Here is a 12,138-nt window from a genome sequence, read left to right as displayed (position 1 = left end):
TTAGGAGTGACTATTTAGATGATCTGGTGATTGGTGATTGAACCCTGAATCCCCCTCATTGATTTGAGTTATCTTGTAGAGTACCAATAGTTGATGCCTGATAGTTGGTAATCATGTCAGGACCCCATTTTCAAAAAGTGTGGTTTCTTTATTTTAAAGAAATTGTGGTTTATATACACAATGGAATACTACTTGGCAATGAGAAAGAATGAAATATGGCCTTTTGTAGCAACGTGGATGGAACTGGAGAGTGTTATGCTAAGTGAAATAAGTCATACAGAGAAAGACAGATACCATGTTTTCACTCTTATGTGGATCCTGAGAAACTTAACAGAAGACCATGGGGGAATGGAAGGGGGAAAAAAAGTTACAGAGAGGGAAGGAGGCAAACCATGAGAAACTCTTAAAAACTGAGAATAAACTGAGGGTTGATGGGGGGTGGGAGGGAGGTGTGGGTGGGTGATGGGCATTGAGGAGGGCATCTGTTGGAGTGAGCACTGGGTGTTGTATGGAAACCAATTTGACAATAATTTTCATATTAAAAAAAAATTAAAAAAGGAATAAAGGTAAAATAAAACCTTTTAAAAAAAGTGTGGTTGGGGTAACCTAAGAAGACAAAGATCAATGTGGCTGGTAGAAGCTTCAAAGGTTTGATAGTGTGGTCCTTTGTAGCCATTGAGGATGGAAGACAGGTAAATGTAGCCCTAAGCCTGTCCCCAAAGTGAACAGCACAGTATCACACAGTACTAGCATCCTCCAATCCCATGCACATACTAGTACAGCACCCACACTGGATGGCACAGTTTGGGGTGAATGGATTATCAGAGGAGACAGGAGGAGTCCATGACCATTATCAGCCTGTACATCTGTGTTCTCCTATGAGTTCTGCTCATTTTGTGACTGGTCGTTAGCACTGAAGGATGCAAGCACTTTTAGGCATCTTGGCATGAACCCCTCTACTCACCAGGTCCACCACTCATAGATCAGGCACGTGGCTCAGAAATGTCTAAAATTTCAAGAGACACTTTATATCAGCCAAGAGAAGATTCAGGAAGATTCAAGACAAAAGGAATGGAGGCTGACCCCGGCTGTGGCTGGCTTGTTTTTTAACCAATAAAAGCATATAATTATAGAATTCCTTAATCCCAGAGCAGCTCTGACTCCTGATCCCCTGGTAAGTGGTTTACGTGAGGAATCTGGAACCCCATCCCCATTTCAGACGAAGGTTGCCTTAACAGTATTCTGCTGATATTGGTGGCCTACATGAAAGTAATTACAGAGATGTTCTTCAGTGGTCAGGAAAAGTAGAATAGGTGTGTTTCTTTGGGCAGTGGAAAGAGAGTAATTGAGGAGCAGACAGAAAGCACAAGAGAAATTACAGTCATAAAAAGATGATTTATCAAAGTCTGGCATCTTGATGGATTTATTGAACTAAAATATAGATTCATGCAGTATTCATCCCTCAAAAGCCGACTCATCGTTACTACATAATATGAGTTGTTGGCAAATTAACACAACCTTTGGGCATTATTTTATAGAGGGTAGGAAAACTGAAATTCCACATGTAGCTAAATACTTACTGTGAAACTGGAATCCTTTGGTGAGTTTCCCTTCTCAGGCCTGGCTTAGTATAGAAATACAGAGACAGAGACCATCCAGGGCCTCTTGTGACCAGCAGGGCTTCAGGAAAGGAAATCCATGCATGGTGACTCTGGCCGGGTGCATATCCCTATAGAAAGCAAACAATAAAGAGCCCTGTGTGTGTGTGTGTGTGTGTGTGTGTGTGTGTGAGAACAAATATGTGTGTCAGCTCAGCACTAGGTTGTGATTGCTCTGAAATCCCTTGAACTGAGTGTTAGTTTAATTGACACCTACTTTGTGCATGTGTTAGAAGCCACTCCTCTCACTATTTTTAGAGATTGGTTGTATATGGATTATGTTTAAAGGAATGTTCAAACTCCATTGAAGGCTCTGGACACCTCTACTCTGTTGGTTATGGAATACCTTCTGTTAGCCTGACATGGATGATTGATTTTTTTTTTTTTTAATTTTTTTTTCAACGTTTTTTATTTATTTTTGGGACAGAGAGAGACAGAGCATGAACGGGGGAGGGGCAGAGAGAGAGGGAGACACAGAATCTGAAACAGGCTCCAGGCTCTGAGCTGTCAGCACAGAGCCCGACGCGGGGACCGCGAGATCGTGACCTGAGCCGAAGTCGGCCGCTTAACCGACTGAGCCACCCAGGCGCCCCTATTATTATATTTTAGAGAGAGAGAGAGAGAGAGAGAGAGAGAAAATGCGAGTGGGGGAGGGGCAGAGAGAGAGAGGAAGCCAGAGGATCTGAAACAGGCTCCACATGTCTACAGCAAAGAGCCTGATGCAGGGCTCGACCTCACAAACCACAAGATGATGACCTGAGCCAAAATCAAGAGCTGGACATTTAACCAACTGTGCCACCCAGGCAACCAGTTCTTTCTTTCTTTCCTACCTTTCTTTTTCTTTCTTTCTTTCTTTCTTTCTTTCTTTCTTTCTTTCTTAAAGGAATGTTATAGATGTGGGAAACTTTCTGGTTCTTAATTTTTTTTTAAGTTTATTTATTTTGAGAGAGAGAGAGAACACAAGCAGGGGAGGGGCAGAGACAGAGAGGTAGAGAGAGAAGCCCAAGCAGACTCAGTACTGTCAGCACAGAGCCTGATGTGGGGCTCAAACTTACGAACCATGAGATCATGACATGAGCCGAAACTTAAGAGTCAAACACTTAACTCACCAAGCCACCCAGGCACCCCTGACTCCATTTGTTAACTTGAACATGCTCTATAGTTGCTCTGAAGTTTTGTGTTGCCTGGGAAGTTTTTGTTTTGTTTGTTTATGGTAGCTGTTGTTTTTGTTTTTATACTATATTGGTCATCTGGCCAAGATGTGGTGGTTTTGTGTATCTGTTCTTAGCAAATCTTAAACACCTTACGTTATTAAAACAGATTGACATTTTATGGAACTGAAAAATCAATTTCACAAGCTTTACTGTATAGGGAAATAGTGTAACATAATGGTTAAGAGCATTGGTTCTGGAATCAGAGTTCTTGTGTTTAGCTCCTGCTTTTCTTCTTACCAGGTGTGTCTGTGGGCAAGCTACTTAATCTTTGTAATCTTTGGTTTCCTCATTGTTAAATGCGGCTGTTGAATACATACCTTATAGGGTTGTTGTAAGATTAAATGAAGCAATCCACTTAACACAGGGCCTGGCACAGAGTAAATGTTCAGTAGAGTTTTATCATCTCATCTGTTAACGTTCTCACGGTCTTGAGAAACGGCGCCTGCCCCTAGAGTTAATTCTTCCTTGCCTGCTTACTGCATTTATTTTAAGGAAGTGACACAAAATGGCCAGACTTCTAGCCCAGTGCTCCTATTTTATATATATACTTCTTTTTCATCTATAACAATTAGACTTGTATCCAGGAGAAGACATAAGGAGATATAAGACTTAGAAAAAGTTAATTTCATTCTTTTGTACATAGTTTAAAAGAGGATTTTGCTCATTTTAAGAGTCCACCAATTCTTGGATCCCACCTCTCTTTTTTTTTTTTTTTAATTTTTTTTTTTCAACGTTTTTTTTTTTTTTTAATTTATTTTTGGGACAGAGAGAGACAGAGCATGAACGGGGGAGGGGCAGAGAGAGAGGGAGACACAGAATCGGAAACAGGCTCCAGGCTCCGAGCCATCAGCCCAGAGCCTGACGCGGGGCTCGAACTCACAGACCGCGAGATCGTGACCTGGCTGAAGTCGGACGCTTAACCGACTGCGCCACCCAGGCGCCCCGGATCCCACCTCTCTTAATATCTCTCCTGCAGGTTAATAGTAGCAAAGCAAGGAGAGAACCAAGACCAATTTTCTGTCCTCTGATTTAATCAGAGCCTTGACCCTCATCCATAAAGCAGTATCTTTCATCTTCTACAGGAGCTACTAATGAAAGTCAAGTGTTATAAGACACTGTTCTCATCACCAGGAAGGCTTATTAGACAGTATCTTCACAGAGGGACACGGCATAATTGGACAAAGCTGGATATTTATTTGATAAAATGCCTCATAGGCCAGTTTCTATGATTTTTCCTCAAGAGTCCTGGGAATTATCCCAAAAATGAGTAAAAAAAAAAATCCTTGGACTTAAGAGATAATTTTCAGTAGAAATTGACTTAAGGGAAATTCAATTCTGTTTGTGTTTTCTGCTCTATGATCATTTGGAATGGCCTTCTGAGTTACAAGAGAGGAGGAGAGGTGGAAAAACAGCGATGAAAACAATCACTGAAGATGTGGCCAACAGAAGACGAGGCCGAACTGTATATGTTTTTTCTGTGTCTATAACCTTTTGGGTAGGATGTTTCTTCATCAGAGCTATTTATAGGAAACAGTTTTATTTACCACTCTTATCCCATCTAGATCTTAGCAATTTTAGAGTCTTTAAAAATTTTTTTTCAGGGGAGCCTAGGTGGCTCAGTCAGATAAGCATCCAACTCTTGATTTTGTCTCAGGGCTTGATCCCAGGGTCATGGGATCGAATTCTGCACCAGGCTTCACCCTGCACATGGAGCCTGCTCAAGATTCTCTCCCCCCCCCCCCCTCTCTCTCTCTCTCTCTGTCTCTCTCTCTCTCTGTCTGTCTCAAATTTTTTGTTTCAGATTTTATCACCTGTTTTTTCTTTTAATTATTAGTTACCAAATAATGCTTGCTCTGATTAACTCATGCTAATAGATAAGTAAATTCTTGTTTATTTAATCTTTTTTTATTTTAGAGAGAGAGCAAGTGAGAGTGGAGGAGAGAGCCAGAGAGAGAGAGAGAGAGAGAGAGAGAGAGAGAGAGAAAGAGAATCTCAAGCAGGCTCCTGACACTAGGCTTGATCCCACGACCCCGGGATTATGACCTGAGCCAAAATCAAAAGTCTGCTGCTCAACTGACTGAGCCACCCAGGTGCCCTGATAAGTAAATTCTTAATTTAGGAAAATTTTCACTTTCAGAAACACAGATAGGAAAACCCTGTCATACTAGGGGCAGTATTGAAATCTGTAGTTGTTATTTTGCATTTAGGTCTTGACTGCAGTTTTCTAATGTATTTTGTCCTTATTGCAACTCTTTTTCTAGTATATCATATCTACTGTTGAGTATCAAATTGCATTGAACTGAGGTCTCAGACTGCAGAGTGTGGGACTTGCCCATATTGCTGGGGGCACACTAGGAAGAAGGTGGTTTCTTTCCGTAAAACCTCCAATGATAACTTTCATCTGTAGCAAAAGAAAGCTTGCAAATCTCCCTCCCTGGCGGTCTTTGGGATTCACTTTCTAAATCCAGAATTTAAAAAAACACAATACTGTCTCTAATTGGGCAATCAAAGCACTTAATGGATGCAAACTTTCAAACTATGAGTGATTCAATGAATTGCAAGTTTCTTGTCTTCAATAAATTTCTCATCTACTGGTGGTCCAAGTCAAAAAGTCAGTCAGGTTCCTTGTAAATCAAGGCCACTAATGGTCTCTAAATGTTGATGTCCCCTGACATTTTCTTAGTGCTATTTTCTGTAGCTCTGGTAGCATTTAGCGCCAATGCCTGCCCCTCATTCTGGGAACCTTAGGCTGGTACTCTGCTTACCTTTTGACTTCTGTGTGCCCTAAATAGAGATTTCATCAAGGTTTAGATCGTAGGTATTTTCTCTTCTCTCTGAAACATTTGTTTTTATAAAAATACTTTTAGAATATTACTTATATATATTTTTTACCTATCCGCTTAAATGAATGAAAAGATCCACTTATCTGAAAGTAAATGTTCAGGACTCATGTATAATATTAATTTGGACCATATGAAATTACTAATTTCGTAGGTCAAAAATGGTCAAGTATTTTCCATTTCCTCTTTTCTATTTTATTTGCTTTCTCTACTACTATGTAGGAAATCCATCTTCTGCTTTATAAACTGAGATACGATTTACCTTTAGGCTTTCCAATATATTTTAATGAAAAAATTCTCATTTTCAACTAAATTGATTTATTTTGATGTTGTATTTTCCTCCTCAAGTCATGTGGGTAACTTCAACTATCATTAATATGGTACAAATGGTGCAAAGAAAAATGGCATCCTTGAGTTCTTTCTCAATAAAATAATTTATTGGACTCACAGATTTAACTAGTAGACTTTTTTTTTTTTTTGGTCTTTTCCTGAGTAGTATTGAATGGTGAAAGAGACAGGGAGGCCTTTCCCTTCCTTTGCTTGTCTTCACTGTGTAGTTTATTCATTCTTGTCTGCAGTGCCAGGGTTAGAAATAACCATAGCCAAATTTCGAGGTCTCACCCCGTAGCAGGTTCATCTCGTTCCTTGGCAGGCTCAGACGGTGCTTATATGATGACTCTGTAATTACCCAGTTTTGGTAAACACACATTATTTAGCCAATACAGCAAAATGGCTCCTTCAGAGCCATCACATTGCAGTTCATCAAGTAAATAGTGATTTAGCCATTTTCACGAAAAATGTGTGTTATTTTGTTGATAGCCTGTCAATCCACAGCATTCAGCTAATTCCCTATCACCCTTTATGAATATTTGGAACCTCTTTGTGAAACCATTACTGTACTATATGAAAACTGTACAATGCTCTATTTCAATGTGGAAATCACTTAGTGTGATTGATTTTATAGATATTTCTATTATGAACAGTCTCTCCGTGTTAGAGATAGCAGGACACAGCGCCCAGGCTATTAACGTGAATTGCTCTGGTAGAAAAGAAAACGGCTTGATTGCTTTTAAATAATGAAAAGAAATGATGTTATAGTGTTGGGGCCCTGGCAGAATTTTTACTTGATCATTTAAATCTGGAGTAATTTGGTGACAGAATGATCAAACCCATTTAGGAAAGTATGCTGAAGCGGCTATTGTTGCTGTCTCAGAACAGGTGGGCACTGGTGAGGCTATTAATGCTAATAGAGTCAGTTTAACAAAGATGCCTTTCAGATTAAAATTAAGATGATGTCCTTACATATCTTTTGAAAGGATTTCTTTCCTTCAGGATAAAATGATGGTGTGGGATTTTCGGTATATCTTCCTGAGGGACAAACACCGACAAGTAGACTTCAGACCTCTAAGATGGAATTCCATGGTGGTGAACCTGTGCTCATTTGTTTCTGTAGTGTTACATCATTCAAGGGTTTCTAACAAAGCAATACATTAGGATGTAGACAGAGTTCCTACCCACTGTAATGATTTTTTTTTTCCTGAAAGACAAAAATAGCTGCTTTGCCACATGGTGCTGCTGGGCCTTGATGGAAAATGTCATGCTGTTTCTTCTTTCCCTGATGGCATGATACATATATTGAGTACAGGTGTGACAATCTAAGTATATTTAGCAAATCTCTGCAGGGCACAGAAGTGGGAAATTAGAATGGAATCACATAAAGATTTCGAATTGGAATCCCACAAACCACATCAGGCTTTGCTGCATTCGATAATTCTATGAGGACAGGGCAAAGAATAAAATTTTGATTCCTCCTCACATATGAATTAGCAATGGTTTGTATTTCAATGTGTCCTTTTAGGACTTGGTTCAAGAATTTGCCTTAATCCATTTACGTTCCTGGGAAAAGTCTTTCAGTCCATCTTGCTAATCCAGGCATGATTTAATCAGGGCAGAAAACTCAGTTTGAGGACAAAAGGCATTTCTCCCTGGTGCTCTCCCATCATCCCCCGCGGGGTATACCTTCTCTCTCCAGCTAGCAACACTAGGCTGTCTTTCCTAAGAACGGTGAAATGGTAGTAACGATTTCCATCTTGTATGACCACTTGTTTGATAATCAGAAGTTTCTTCCTGTGTTCTCTTGGTTGGTGACACATGAGGAGGACTGTTCCTTCACACTCCACCTGCTTCCCTCAGCTCATACAACTTTCTGGTTTTGTTTTTACATTTTCATTCCTCCTTTGAATGGATAGATTCAGGGAAAAGGGTTAAAAGAAAACCCCTTTATGATGGTTACTATATGGCAATTTGCTTTCTGGTTCCCCCCCCCCCCCCCCCCGCTGAAACATCTGTGGTCTGTGAGTTTTCCTGAGGACTCTTCAGGAAGAAAAATCTCCTGAACCTATCAGAGAGGTCTAGTGAGGAAGGAAGGGGGTGGGGGGAGAAAAAAGAAAAGAAAAACTTCTCTATGGAGCTCTGCTTCCAAAGTGCCATCCTTTACATTAAAAGACCCTTCTCTCCTTACTTCTGAATTTTAAATAGTGCCATTTAAAAAGTAGTGTTGGGAGATGAAGTTACCCTTCTAAATAGGGACAAAAAAGATAAAGAATGGTGGTCTGTGCTCTGTGCCTGCCATCATGACTTGACCTTTGAATGTCCTTTTCTTATTCTTCCAGTGACCTGTATCTCTCTCTCTCTCTCTCTCTCTCTCGAAAAAACCTTCACTGAAGAGAAAAAGCGGAGTGGAAATGAATGGATAAGGCACCTATAAACCCTTCTCTAATTCTTCCCTCTACTGTTCCATCCAGGGGGCTCCTCAGAGGTGAGAGGCTGAGAGATGGACCAGAGCCCTGAGCAAGGAGCTCATAGCTCTTTCCACAAATCCAGTGGGACTAGGGCCAGAGGGAACTGAAATTGGAATTGGAATGATGACCAAGATTTTGCTTTTCTGGATATCATATGCACGTAATGGCTAATTTGTTTTTTCATGGAGAGTGTTGACAGAAAAGGGGACACCCCTCATACAGATTTTTGCTTTTAAAATGTCTTCCTGGTGAGAAGATGGCAAGGCTAGAAAGTGAACTTGGCTGCCATGCTCAAAGTTAAGACAACTGAAGGAATTGGAATCAGTAAGGCAAGCCAATCAATTATAAATTGATTAAGTGAATGTAAGCTGAAAACTAGTGGGGTATTAAGGAAGGAAGAATGCCATGATGCTGATGATGCAGGTTTTTTTTTTTTTTTTTGCTCTTTGTTTTCTGGTGCAGTAGCGTTTTCTGATTTTAAAAGTAATATATATGAAAACAATACAGAAAAATTATGCACAAAGTAAAAATTGTACATGTAGGTAATTAGCTGTCAACATTTTGGTCACAACATCTTCCTGGGCCTAAATATATATGATAAAATTGGTTTTAGAGTGTGTATTTTATGTTTAAACTATTTTTATTGTTTTGGTAAAAATGACGCATGTTCATTGTTTAATATTTTCAAATAATACAGTCACATAGGAAAAAAAAATCTCCCTCCAAATTATCACCTAGTAATAGCTACTGCCAACATTTTGGTGTTCTTTCCTTAGAGTCATGTCTCTGTGCGTGCATAAGTGTACATGGATTTATGTGACTTTTATATGAAGGGCATCTGCTTATTTATTCAAAATATGGCATGGCTGCTTTTCAAATCAGACATCAATTTTCATGGCCACATTGTATCTCGTCCTATGGATGAATTTTATCTTACCATTGTTTTATTGATGGACATTGAAGTTGTTTACAGTTTTCACACACTGGTACAGTGACATCCTTATAGGCTGAACTTTTGTTCACTTGTTCAAATTATTTCCTTAGTGTGAATTCCTAGAAGTGCAGTTTCTAGGTCAAAGGGTACGCCTATTTTGAAGACATTTTATAGCTGGGGCACCTGGGTGGCTCAGTCGGTCAAGCGTCTGACTTTGGTTCAGGTCATGATTTCATGGCTCATGAGTTCAAGTCCCATATCAGGCTCTGTGCTGACAGCGTGGAGCCTGCTTCAGACCCTCTGTCTCCTTCTCTCTCTGCCCCTCCCCAGCTTATGCTCTCTTTCTCTCTCAGAAATAAACATTAAAAAAAATTAAAGACATTTTATAGCTAATGACAAACTGGTATTCTATAGTTTCAGGTTACATTTCTTTGTTTACTAGATGGACTTAACATTTTCATCTATTATCCATTTGCATGTTTTTCTTTTTTTATATTTTATTGATGTTTAGTTTATCCTTTTATTTGTATCTTTTTTGTGAATTGCCTTTGGTTTGTAAAAGATCTTTATATAGTAGATATTAATCCTGTGTATGTATTTCAAATACTTTTTCAGTTTGCAATCTGTCTTAAAGCCTTACGTAATAATGCCTTTAGAATTGGCTGGTTCTTGATCTGAGACTTGCTTGTGTACCAGAAAAATGCCACTGGATTGGTTAGAGAGGCAAGGAAGCCTTTATTCAAGACTGTTGCAATAGGGCAGAGACTGAATTCACTAAAACAGAAGGTCGTGTTTTTAAGCGCTAGAATGAGCTAGTGGAAAAGTACTGGAGGACTTGTAGACTGGGGGAGCTTAGTCAATGCAATTTAGGCTATCTGTGTTTGCTAATCAGTAATTATTGAAGTTAGGCTCCTACCCTCCCACAGAGAATGGGAGATAGGGGTGCTACTTTGAAATGATTACATTTCAAAGGGATAGCTCCCAAGTCCTTGAGAAAGACAGCAACAGAATCACAGAAGACTTACATCTCAAATGAGCAGAGAAATAATTTACAAGTTTTCTAAAGTAAATGTTCTAAGAAGAGGGAGGTTTAAGGGCGTTTGGTCAGAAAGAAATCTGTCTATTGTTCGGTCAAACTGAGGGGAATGTTAACACTGTCTTGCTCACTGGGGAATGGTAATATCCTTCTCAGGAATAGGGAAGGTAATCAAAAGAAGAGGTGGGGGAGGGATGAAGAGGTCTGACTTTTCCATGTACTGGTTGAAATATTTCTCAGGCAGAAGCTAGGACTGGAATTCATGTCCTGTATGTGCAAAAAGTAAAAGGAAGTGGTGGGGGCATCAATCAGACCATAAGTGACTTCTTATAAGTCACTTATAATCACCATAAGTGATTTCTCTCTGAAATCCTCCCTCAAGGTCAAGTTGTGGTAACTTAAGCAGGCAGTCAAAATGCGTGTTGTAAGATTGGTCTTCACCTGTGAGAAATGGGAGTGATTACTGGGCACTCAGATTTGGGATTCTGCTGATCTGGGATTCTGCTGTTTCCTACTTGAAGTTACTGCATCCCCATCTGCCACAGATTATGGTTGTAAAGGGTATCTTGAGGTCATGTCCATAGCTTAAGGAAGAGCAAGAGCAGAGCCTTTGGACATCCAGGCCTGAGTTCTAATCACAGCTCTATTATTTACCAGTACCCTGTAGCAAGAAATTTAGCCTCTGTGAGGCTCGGTGTCCTTCCCTGTAAGATGAGGATAATGACTCTCTTCAAGGTCATTGGGATAGTATATTAAAATCACGTATGCAGAATACCTGGCCCACGCCTTTCCCATAGAAGGAGCTCAGTTCATTTTTGTTTCCTTTTCTACCGTATGGCCTCCCCAACCTGTAAATGCCACTCCCATTTTGATTAAAAGACACGAAGAACATAATTGCCTAACTGTCCGATTCTTTAAGTCCTGTGTCGCCCATCTATAACCTTATAAACCACCTGGAAAGCCTATCCTTTGATTTCTTGGTCCAGTCTATAGTGTATGAATGCTGAATGGGACACATACGAGCGAGCTGTCACCTGCTTCTTCCGTGTTGTCTCATTAGCTGTGACCAGTTAGCTGATGTCCTCATCCTGTGTCTGTCATTTTACCTCAGAGCCTCCTCAGTGTTTTTCCTTTGTAGTTTCGTTCAATCTTGATGTGCGAACTAGGTGTGGATTGCAACTTTTCACTTCATCACCAATATCAACATGGACTTATAAGCAGCCCGATTTGCCAAAAATGGATCTTGTGATTTTAAAATGCACATGAATTAGCATTTTGCATGTAATGAGTTTTTGGTGATGAGGCAAATTTATCTAGTCACAAAAAGCTTATCCCAGGTCTGGAATGTGCAAATTAGCTGATTCACAGCTAATTGAAAAATATCTGATCTTAAAATTTGGACAATGCGTGGCAAACACTTCAGAAGACAGAATTTAAAACTTGAATCATAAAAAAAAAAGAGAGGCTTACACTTTGAATTCTATATATTTAACAATTACTTCTCAAACTGCTTAAGACAAAAGTATATTCCTTATAAGATTATACCAATATTTTATAAGAAAAATATTCAAAAAGTCAGAGCAATCTCCAGTTCCATAAATCATTGCATGTGATTATCCAGTGGTAATTATTTTATATTTTAAGCCAATTTAGTT

At 39.6% G+C, this 12,138-nt stretch overlaps 1 protein-coding gene across 1 annotated transcript in view; it reads left to right on the top strand.

Annotated features, from left to right (window-relative positions):
* The window catches only part of LHFPL3 (LHFPL tetraspan subfamily member 3), a 580,464-nt gene that overhangs the window by 130,168 nt on the left and 438,158 nt on the right, over positions 1-12,138 (top strand). The gene's annotated exons all lie outside the window — the stretch shown is intronic.

This window comes from Panthera tigris, chromosome A2, assembly GCF_018350195.1.
Source record: "Panthera tigris isolate Pti1 chromosome A2, P.tigris_Pti1_mat1.1, whole genome shotgun sequence".
NCBI lineage: Eukaryota > Metazoa > Chordata > Mammalia > Carnivora > Felidae > Panthera > Panthera tigris.
The sequence above is the reverse complement of the archived record's forward strand: the minus strand, read 5'-3'. Positions and strand labels throughout refer to the sequence as shown.